Source organism: Elephas maximus, chromosome 19, assembly GCF_024166365.1.
Source record: "Elephas maximus indicus isolate mEleMax1 chromosome 19, mEleMax1 primary haplotype, whole genome shotgun sequence".
Lineage (NCBI taxonomy): Eukaryota > Metazoa > Chordata > Mammalia > Proboscidea > Elephantidae > Elephas > Elephas maximus.
The window spans coordinates 40,941,374-40,952,253 of record NC_064837.1 but is presented as its reverse complement, the minus strand read 5'-3'; the positions used below and the strand labels follow the sequence as shown (position 1 = coordinate 40,952,253).

At 38.2% G+C, this 10,880-nt stretch overlaps 1 pseudogene; it reads right to left on the bottom strand.

Moving 5' to 3' along the window:
* Positions 1 to 9,764: 9,764 nt before the first annotated feature.
* LOC126063330 (uncharacterized) lies at positions 9,765 to 9,860 on the bottom strand (annotated as a pseudogene).
* Positions 9,861 to 10,880: the final 1,020 nt, after the last annotated feature.

Genomic DNA, 10,880 nt, shown 5'->3' with positions numbered 1-10,880 from the left:
AAGATGAAACAAATGGTTTAGGAGTAGTTATTAAATTACCAGAACACATTCCCAGGAGACCAATTACAAGCAACAAAATGACTAGGTGCTTGTGATACTGGCAAGAGGTGGGAGTATACATTTTAAAAAATAAATAGCTAACATGCTTAGAGCTCTGTGCTTATATTTATGATAACCTGCTAATATGAAGAAGAATGTTTTGGAGGCCCTAAAACCAAACCAAACCCGTTTCCATCAAATCGATTCTGACTCATAGCAACCCTACAGGACGGAGTAGAACTGCCCCCTAGGGTTTTCGAGGAATGGCTGGTGGATTCAAACTGCCTACCTTTTGGTCAGCAGCCTGAGGCAGGACTTATCAAATGTTATAATGGAGTGAGAAATGGTAGAGCATAAATAAGATGCATTCCAAAGATGTACTTGATGTACACACATATTACAACCCAGGTACTAGGCTCTTTCATAGAGAGACATGAAAATATTGCTTTGGAAGTACAAATCGATTTCAGTTAGGTGGATCAGGAAAATAAGGTAGATCTCCTCCCCCTTTGTCTTAACAATGCTCATTGCTCTTTATAATGTTGGTGACAATGACAGAAATGAGAAAGTAAAGAACATGGGCTACTCATGTCCTAGGGGAGCCTACCTGTGCTGGGCATATTTAGATTTCCATGTCAAATATGTTGGCATTTTATTTATCACGATTCTACCCAAACTCTAATCCACTCTAGATTAATTGCTCCCAAACTGTATTTTCAATGTTGGAGCTGCGGTGAAATAATTAACTATGTGATCATTTATCAAATCATGCTTTAACGCCAAAGGGACATTAGGAGCCATGAGCATTTATCTATGTCCTAATTGTAACTGAGCAGCAGTGCCCATTTATTATTATTTTCTAAACAGCACTTATACACCTGAAATCTACAAAAGTGTTCATTTTAATGCTTTTGGATTAGGTTCAGGCTGGCATCAAAAGCCCAAAGATTACAGAGAATCCCATGATAACCACCTTTGTGATCAAAGGTGAGGGGGATCTGGAGCGTCAACCTGCCATAGATACAATATGTTTTCTCAACCTTGGCAATATTAACACTTTGGTTTGGCTAATTCTTTGTTGTGGGAGTTCTTTTTGTGAGCTGTAGGATATTTAGCACCAGCCCCTCACAGCTGTGATGACCAAAAATAATCCCCTAGTTGTGATGACCAGAAATCTCTCCAGACATTGCCCCAGGTGAGAACCACCAATATAGGGTAACACTAAGACACAACGGCACTTGAAATACATGGTGGTCACTACTATGTATTTACCCCTAATTATTAAATTTCCAAAGCAAGCAGTTGCAAAAAAATTATAGAAGCATCCCTAAAGTAATATTAATGAGAACTAAACCACGAATATATGGTGATATTTCTTGGCTTCTGCCCATCAGTAAAGGTGTTCCATTAACCCTGATTTCTATCCATTCTCCTGAATCACTGCCCCAATTAACTCCATTATCTTGTTAGAGTAAATAAGAGCACATATGTCCTCATCCATCAACTCTTTGTTAACAAAACACATTCTGCTTCTCTATGTCCAAATAGATTTCTACAAAGCCTAAATCCAGATTGGGCTACAGCTTCTATCCACTCTAATTCCCCACTTACAGCCTGGGAAGCACTAACTTGTTTTCCCTTTAACTAGCAGAAATAATAGAGGGGTAAAATTTGAGAACTTGCACATATCTAGATTCTGTCCTAGGGACACTATGACTATTAATTCAGAATAAAAGCTGTAAAATCTAAATTGCCTTCGCTGCAAGTGGGGAAAAAAAAATTAAACCTGGTAAAATAAGAAAGAATCCATTGGACAACAGAGTAGGGCCAGAGAGGAGAAGGGTGAGTAACCTTATTTAAAAATTAACTCAGTCCATTTGATTCCTACCAAAAAGGGGGTGGGGGCTAAAAGGGAAGAAAAAAGTGATGGGCAATGTGACAAAATTGGGAGAGCCTAGTTTTCAAACCCTAACTCAACTGATTTTTAGCTGAGCTTCCAGCTAAGTTACTCAAACCCTCTGGGTCTCAATTTCTGCAGCAGGGGATGCTATCACCTACTTTAAGATTTAACTTAAGGACTAAAATAATAGTAATAGCTGACATTTATCAGTAACTTTTCTGTGCAACATATCTTAATGTTCTTTATGTATTATCTCCATTAATAATAATGACGGCCAATGGGGTAGATGTTATTTCTGCTTTACATAAAAGAAACAGAAGCAAGGAAAGGTTACAAATCGTAAGCAATGAAACTGAAATTTAAATATAGTCAATATGATTCCAGAAAAGTAATTTTTTTAAACATTATAATTTCATAAAGGACCTTAAAAAAGTCTTACATTAAGTTTTTAGCAATAAAAAGTTCTCTGCCTTCAACTAATATGTGAAGAAAGAGAAATGTTAATCAACTTACCTAATCACATGGAAACACTCCGAGATAAAGGCAGTGGAAGAGTCCACGCCTGCTAATAAACATATAAACCCAATTCGTCATCTCTCTCTTCCCCCTAGAGCTACCCAGTATCTGGCTATTCCCTCTTGTGTCCATCTCCTTTGGGCACTGTCTTAGTTCAGATCTCCAGAAGTTTTTGCTTAATTCCAGTCAAGTCTGCATATTGCTGCTACGGATTCCTGAAACAGAAGTTGGATCATGGAGATACCTTGCTTAAATGTCCTTCAAAGATTTCCTATGGCTTCTGGGATAAATCACGGGTCTTCTCATTCATTTAGCAGTATCTAGTTAATCTGAATATTTGCCAGCAGTTTCACACTCAGGTGTACAACCTAGAGAAACTGTTACACATCTCTATAAGAAGACATTTACAATGTACTATTTTTTTACAGTAAAAACGATAAACAATCTAAATATCATTTATAGAGCAATGACTAGAAAAATTGTGGTATCTTCAAATAACTGAGTATTGTATATTTTCAGTGAATAAGCTTGCATTCGCATAAGGATACAAACTATTCTAAAAAAAAAATAGAGCAACAATAGCAACAAAGAAAAAAATGGTATCCTTGAATATCATCTACAAATATCCAAGAAAATAGTATATATTGTTCAGGCTTATATAATTTTAGAGCAAAACAAGGGAGAAAGAAGTGCCATAAGAATTGTACACACAGGGGATTTAACTATATTTGTAATTTGATTTTTAAACTGGGTGGGAGGTACTTTGTGTTTATTATACTATATTTTATACCTATTTGCACGCTTAAAATAGTCCATAAAAATGTAAGCCATTTCTAGAAAAAATAAAATAAACCTGACAAAAAAGGTTGCCATGAGTTAATCCTAGCATACCTTTCCAGTCCAGTCAGCCCTCCTTGTCAGCAAGTTCCACATCTCCGAATTCAACCAACTGCAGATTAAAAAAAAAAAAAAAAAGACTGTTTTTCTTGCCATTATTCCCTAAACAATACACTATGATAATGCATATTTGCATAGCATTTAAATTATATTGAGTATTATAAGTAATCTAGAGATGATTTAAAGTATACAGAATATAACCTCGAAACCCACTGCTGTCGAGTTGATTTTGACTCAGAGCGACCCTATAAAACAGAGTAGAACTACCCCATAGAATTTCCAAGGAGCACCCAGTGAATTTGAACTGCCAACCTTTTAGTCAGCAGCTATAGCACTTAACCACTACACCACCAGGGTTTCCACAGGAGGATGTAAGTTATATCCAAATACTATGCACCTAGGCTCAGTGCCTTAAAACAACAGCAATTAACCCTTCGCTCACACTACATATCCAGCGGAGATTGGCCAAGGGGCTCTGCTCATCAAAGCCACTCAAGAACTCTGGTTGATGGAGGCTACAGTCCTATCTGTACTTTTAGAATCACTGTGGCAAGCAGAAGGGGACATGGTAGGTCATGGCCTGGCTCTTAGAACTTTTACTGAGAAGTGACCAAAACCACTTCCATTCACATTTCATTGACTGAAGCAAATCACAAGGTCTCTGCTAATTTCAAAGGGAAGGGGAAAGTACAAACTCTACATGTGGCTAAAATGTTAGAACTGAAATATGTGAAGACTGTGCATGGTCCTAAAGATAACTACTATGGCATTTTTCTACACTGTATTATAATGAATTATTTACTCTTCCAGTGCAAAAATCTTCCCTCAATCATCTTCATGTGCCTATCATCTCATGTAGACGCAAGTACAGAAGAATATTGGTTGCTGGGATAAGTGGACAGATCCTCACCAAAATATCCTATTTCTAGGTGCGTAGTCCAGAAGGAGGAAACCCTGGTGGCGTAGGGGTTAATTACTACAGCTGCTAACCAAAAGGTCGGCAGTTCAAATCCACCAGGTGCTCCTTGGAAACTCTATGGGGCAGTTCTACTCTGTCCTATGGGGTCGCTATGAGTCGGAATCGACTTGACAGCAACGGGTTTGGTTTGGTTTCAGTCCAGAAGGAAAGCCCTGGTGGCGCAGCGATTAAGAGCTCAGCTGCTAACCAAGGGGTTGGCACTTCGAGCCCACTGGCCACTCCTTGGAAACCCCATAGGGCAGTTCCACTCTGTTCTATAAGGTTACTATGAGTCGGAATCCATTCCACAGCAACAGGTTTTGATTTAGTCCAGAAGGTAATATTTGTGGGTACACATTAGCATTTGATTATTGGCTAATTTTCTGACCATATTCTACTTGATTGACCTCAAGGATATCAATCTGTAAATTTTCAGAGCAGACCACATTCAGTTCAGTCTTCCTACAAAGGATGGGGAACCTCGGCCCAACTTACTTTTACGTACCTGCCAGATACTTGTGGAAAGTGATAAATCAGGTCAGTCTGTTGGAGAGGTTTGTTTTTGATTTAAGGGTAGGAGAGCCAGTTTCTTCAGTTTTCTTAGAAGATATTTCCACAGTAAGAATCAGTACTTCTGAAGGTTTTCTAAGTTCCATGTTGGTCTTCTCAAATCCTAAGGATCTACTGTCCTTGAAAACAGCTTATCTATTCATCGTTAAAACAGTAATGTTGATAAAAATCTAATTTTTCCTAACACTATGTTTAGAACTTTATTTGATATATTTCTTTCTTTTAACAAGTAAAATCCTCCAATGATCACCCTTCTCACTATTAATGAAAGAAAGTCCTTAACACACAGGGTTCTGTATCATCTTGCTCCTGGTTACTTCTCCCATTTTCTCTGCCATTCTCCCTGCCCTCACTCTACTTTGTTTTCCATTCAGCGCAGCTTTTATCCTTTTGTCTCAGGGTCTTTGCACCTATGCTTCCCCAACCTAGGATACTCTCCAGCCAGGTATCAAATGATCTGCTTCCTCCTCTCTTCCCATCTTCCTATAATTCTCTGCTCAAAAGTCGCATTACTGGAGGGAACTTCTCAGACCACAGTTTCTAAAATACATACATACTTACATATATATATAATTTTTGTGTCCTCACTAAAATATAATGGTCATAGAAGGCAGGGGTCTTTGCATTTTGTTTTTGTTAACCAGCACCAACAGGAACACCAAGGACATCAAAATTGTTCAGAAACTATTTGTTGAGTAAATGAGTGGCTGAATAAATTCTTATAGAGTAGATGGAATGGACTCCATTCTCAAAGAGTTGCTGGGGTCCTTTGTACTGATATTTCTTGCATTATGTCACTGACATCAAGGACTGAAGTTACAAGTATAGCAGGGATATAATATCTTCGCCAGTCCTACCCTAATCAGGAGTCCCTCCTGTTCACAGGAAATCAAAAGGGCTCTTTTCCAATTCTTGCTTCTTTCCTTCTCATTCACTCCTGTGATTATCTGGCCAATGTGATTTAATTCACCTTCTCAGCAGTGTTTCTTCATTCTGAGTTTTTTCTATAGTATGGACATGGGTAGTGGCCTAGAATGTTGTCCTCAGCCTTATGAGATAGCTTACGACCCACAGGCTTAATCAATTCTTTTGAAACTCTGAAGGTACCTGGTGGATCAGGCTTTGGTTTTGCTTAAAAACTCTCTCAAGCAAACAAGGGTGATTTATCAGACAGCAAAAAAAAAAAAAGAAAAAAAACGAAACGGAAATTCACAAAGACAAGAGCTGTAGCTGGTGTCGGTTCCTGGACAGCTCATTGCATTTTAAAGTGACAGACAGGAATATGTTGTTGTTAGGTGCCACTGAGTCAGTTCCAACTTATAGAGACCCTATGTACAACAAAACAAAATACTGACTGGTCCTGCCATCCTCACAATCATTATGTTTGAGTCCATTGTTGCAGCCACTGTCAACCCATCTCATTGAGGGTCTTCCTCTTTTTTTGCAGACCCTCTATTTACCAAGCACGATGTCCTTCTCCAGGGACTAGTCCCTCCTGATAACATGTCCAAAGTAAGTGAGGGAATTCTTGCCATCCTCACTTCCAAGAAACATTCTGGCTATACTTCTTCCAAGACAGATTCGTTTGTTCTTTTGGCAGTCCATGGTATATTCAATATTCTTTGCTAACGTAATTCAAAGGTGTCAATTCTTCTTCAGTCTTCCTTATTCACTGTCTAGTTTTTGAATGCATATGAGGCAACCGAAAACACCAGGCTTGAGTCAGGCACATCTTAGTCCTCAAAGTGCTATCTTTACTTTTGAACACTTTAAAGAGGTCTTATGCAGCAGATTTGCCCAATGCAATGCATCATTTGACTTCTTAACTGTTGGTTCTATGGGCACTGATTGTGGATCCAAGTAACATGAAATCCTGGACAACTTCAGTCTTTTCTCCATTTATCATGGTGTTGCTTATTGGTCCAGTCCTGAAGATTTTTCTTTTCTTTATGTTGAGATGTAATCCATACTGAAGGTTGTAGTCTTTGAACTTCATCAGTAAGTGCTTCAAGTCCTCTTAACTTTCAGCAAGCGAGGTTGTGATATCTGCATACCACAGGGTGTTAACGAGTCTTCCTCCAATCTTGATGCTGTGTTCTTCTTCAAATAGTCTAGCTTCAAATTATTTGCTTGGCATACAGGATCACAGCAACACGCAAGTCACCACACTGCAACAAACTGACAGATGCTTGGTGCACAGGAATTCAGCAAAATGGAATGTCAGAGTTTTGGAGAGGGCCACCGGGTCTTGAGTTGTGGAGCTTTTAATCTGCTTGACTGGGGAAGCACCAGCTCTAATCCACCCAACATGATCAGTAGCTTGGATACAAACCCAGTGGTTACAGCAGCAGGAAGTACAGCACAGCAGCCTCCAGCCCTCAGTTGGAGTATCAATCCCTTCCCTGGCTAGATCACTGTCTAGAATGTGCAGTTGTGAGGATATGATGTCACTTCCAGTTCTGCTCTGCTGCCTCAGCATTCTACCAGGATTGACTGCCTTAAGCACACTTAGCTCTAGCTGGTTTCCGTTGAGCAGGTCTCATTGCCTAAAATGTTCCGCTCTGCAGGAGGCCAACCCACCCCCTGGGAGACCAGACTGCAGGGCTCAGTCTTGGCAATTTAAACTTTGTATCTTTTTATCTTACTATGTTTAGTCACTTTTCTTTCTTCTTTTCTCTCATCAGTTTAATTAGTTGGGAGTAATTAGGAGTTTCATCTTCCTATTAATATTGACAAAGATTCCATAATGGCATCTCATTATAAATCATGCATTGTTGATCCAGTGCTCTGTTATCTCACAGTCTTCTAGACATGCCGGTATTACCTTCTCCCTGTTTTTAATTCTATGGTCTCTGGATCTTTTTGTTTTTATTTAACACATACAAAGTTCACAATGTGTGAAGCACTCTTTTAAGTGCTTTCCAGATATTTACTCATGTATCTCCGATAACGGTTCTATGGTATACCGTATTTTTACGCAAATAACATGCGCCTTTTATGTTTGTTTGCCAACCCTGCCCTCCCACCCTGGAGGTATTTTCATAAGTGTGCTATGCTCGGAAACCCTGGTGGCATAGTGGTTAAGTGCTACGGCTGTTAACCAAACAGTTGGCAGTTCGAATCCACCAGACGCTCCTTGGAAACTCTATGGGGTAGTTCTACTCTGTCCTATAGGGTCGCTAGGAGTCGGAATCGACTTGACAGCACTGGGTTTTGTTTTTGTTTTTGTTTTTTTGGTGGTATGCTCATTTTTTTACAGCAGCACGTTAAAAAAACTGCAATAGCAGCGCTTATGAATATACTTCCTGAGGGGAGGGCAGGGTTGGCAAAAAAACATAGAAAGCGCACAATATTTTTATAAAAATACGGTAAGTGCTATCATCACTCTTATTTTACAAATTAGAAAACTGAGACACAGGGAGCTGGAGCAACTTCCCAAGGCTCTGCAACTAACATGTCTATCAATTGAGCTTATTAGTTCTAGCCCTAGTCTCTTGCCTACTACATTACTAGTATTTCGTTAATCAGTTACCTAAGAAAGTCCTGTATAAATCTGATTGTTAGCTGTTTTTTCCATTTTTCAAGAAGGGTGTATTTTCAACAAAGTCCACCATAGGAAATCATGATTCTTTCTTATTTCTCCCAAATTTGGTGTTGTGAATTCACGTATGGGTTCCCAGATTCAGAAAATATATTTCATTTTCCCAAAATGGTAAGACTGTGTTTCCCTTGATTTAGTTTTCAGATAAGTAACTTCAGAGATATATGAAGAGATGTTTGCTTCAACACCAGTATAAAGAGAAGGTAAGATGCTGGAAAAAAATCTGCATGTAAATTTCTCAAAATTAATCCTTCCCTTATTTTTATATCAGTATAGAGTACTGATCACCAGGACCAGCAGGCCTAAAACTTGTTTCGAAGGAAGATGAAGATTTTACTAGCATAAAAAAAAAAAAAAAGCATAGTGAAGTCATATTATTTTTTTTTTTTAATTGTGCTTTAGGTGAAAGTTTACAGCTCAAGTTAATTTCTCATGTAAAAATTCATACACATATTGTTATGTGATCCTAGTTGCAATCCCTGTAATGTGACAGCACACTCCCCCTTTCCACCCTGGGTTTCCTGTATCCTTTCAATCAGCTCCTGTCCCTTTTTGCCTTCTCATCCTATCTCCAGACAGGAGCTGCCCATTTAGTCTCGTTTTTTTTTTTTTTTTTTTTACCTACTCGAACTAAGAAGCACACACTTCATGAGTATTATTTTATGTTTTTTTTTAAAAAAATAGTACGGTCTAATCTTTGAAAAGTTGGCTTTGGGAATGGTTTTAGTTCTGATTTAACAGAGTCCAGGGGCCATGTCTTCTAGGGTTCCTCTAATCTCAGTCAGACCATTAAGCCTGGTCTTTTTATGTGAATCTGGGTCCTGTACTACAGTTTTCTCCTGCTCCATCAGGGACTTTCTTTTCTATTCCCTGTCAGAACAGTCATTGGTGGTAGCCAGGCACCATCTAGTTCTGGTCTTAGGGTGATGGAGTCTCTGGTTTATGTGGCCCTTTTGTCTCTTGTGCTAATATTTTCCTTGTTTCTCTGCTGTTCTTCGTGCTCCTTTGCTCCAGGTGAGTTGGGACCACTTGATGAATCTTAGATAGCCACTCTCTAGCTCTTAAGACCCTAGACATCACTCACCAAAGTGGGATGTAGAACATTTTCCTAACAAGCTTTGTTACACCAATTGGCCTAGATGTCCCCCGAAACCATGGTCCCCAGGCCCCCGCCCCTGTTACTCTTTTCCTCAAAGTGTTTGGTTGTATTCAGGAAACTTCCTAACTTTTGGTTTAGTCCAGTTGTGCTGACTTCTCCTGTACTGTGTGTTGTCCTTCCCTTAAAAGATATGGACCGCATCACAAACCTGCATGTCATCCTTGTGCAGGGGCCATGCTAATATCTGTTTCGTTCCAATTTTAGTATTAAAAAAAAAAAAAAAAACAATGCCATTGAGTCGAAGTCGATTCCGACTCATGTACTGCCAAAACGAGCACTATGAGTTTTTTAAAATGTGCTCTAGAATGTGGTATCTAGTTAGCATATTTGTCAAACTGTCATTAAAATTATATATTTAATATTAATATTTACTATCGTTATGCAGGATTTTTCAAGTATTAAACCCATTTAGCATTTCTAGAAAGGTAGAACTGTATGTATTAACTTTTAATTCATTCTTAATCTCTTTCCCAGCACTGAGTAAGCACCGGCATGTTTTGACTGGTAGACTATGGAAAGCATTATTTTCAAAGGTATTAATTCAGTCATCTAGTTTTTTTTTTTTTTTTTTTAGTACACTGTTTTAACAGCTATGATAAGAAATTTAAATGTTCACCTCTTAACACTAATATTCTCTTGATTGGAGATTATCAAGTGTTTCTTTAATATTCATGTTTATAGTTTATGCAAAGTAACTTACAATAATATTAAAATAATGTTTGGATTTATATTATAATTTTAATGACTTTGACTTCTGAATATAAAATAATAAAATTGGCTTAAAAGATAAACATTGTATTTCCTAGTGATTTTTAAGGGGTATAGCACCTGTATCACAACAAAAATCTTATTTGACTCATTATATTGGATCAAAAAAGAAAAGATAACAGAGAAGATTCTGTTAGCATAGGAATCAGGCCAGGTATTTACATCGGCCACCCACTCTTTTTGTTTCAACCAACGATTCAGTACTTTAAATGGTTACCTCATTCAGTGCCAAAGTCTCTGATTCTCTACCAAGAATTAAGATGAGATATCTCTATAGCTCTGTGATCCACAGCCCAGAATCTCTACAATCACCTAGATGGTTATATTGCAAATATCTAAAAGTACTCAAAACAAAATTCATTTTAACTGACTCAACTGTAAAATGACTTTAAAGCAAGATTGGGGTCATAAAATCGGATAGAATAAAGGATTAAAAATTTCTATGAACAAGACCTTTGTGTTCTTGGGCTCC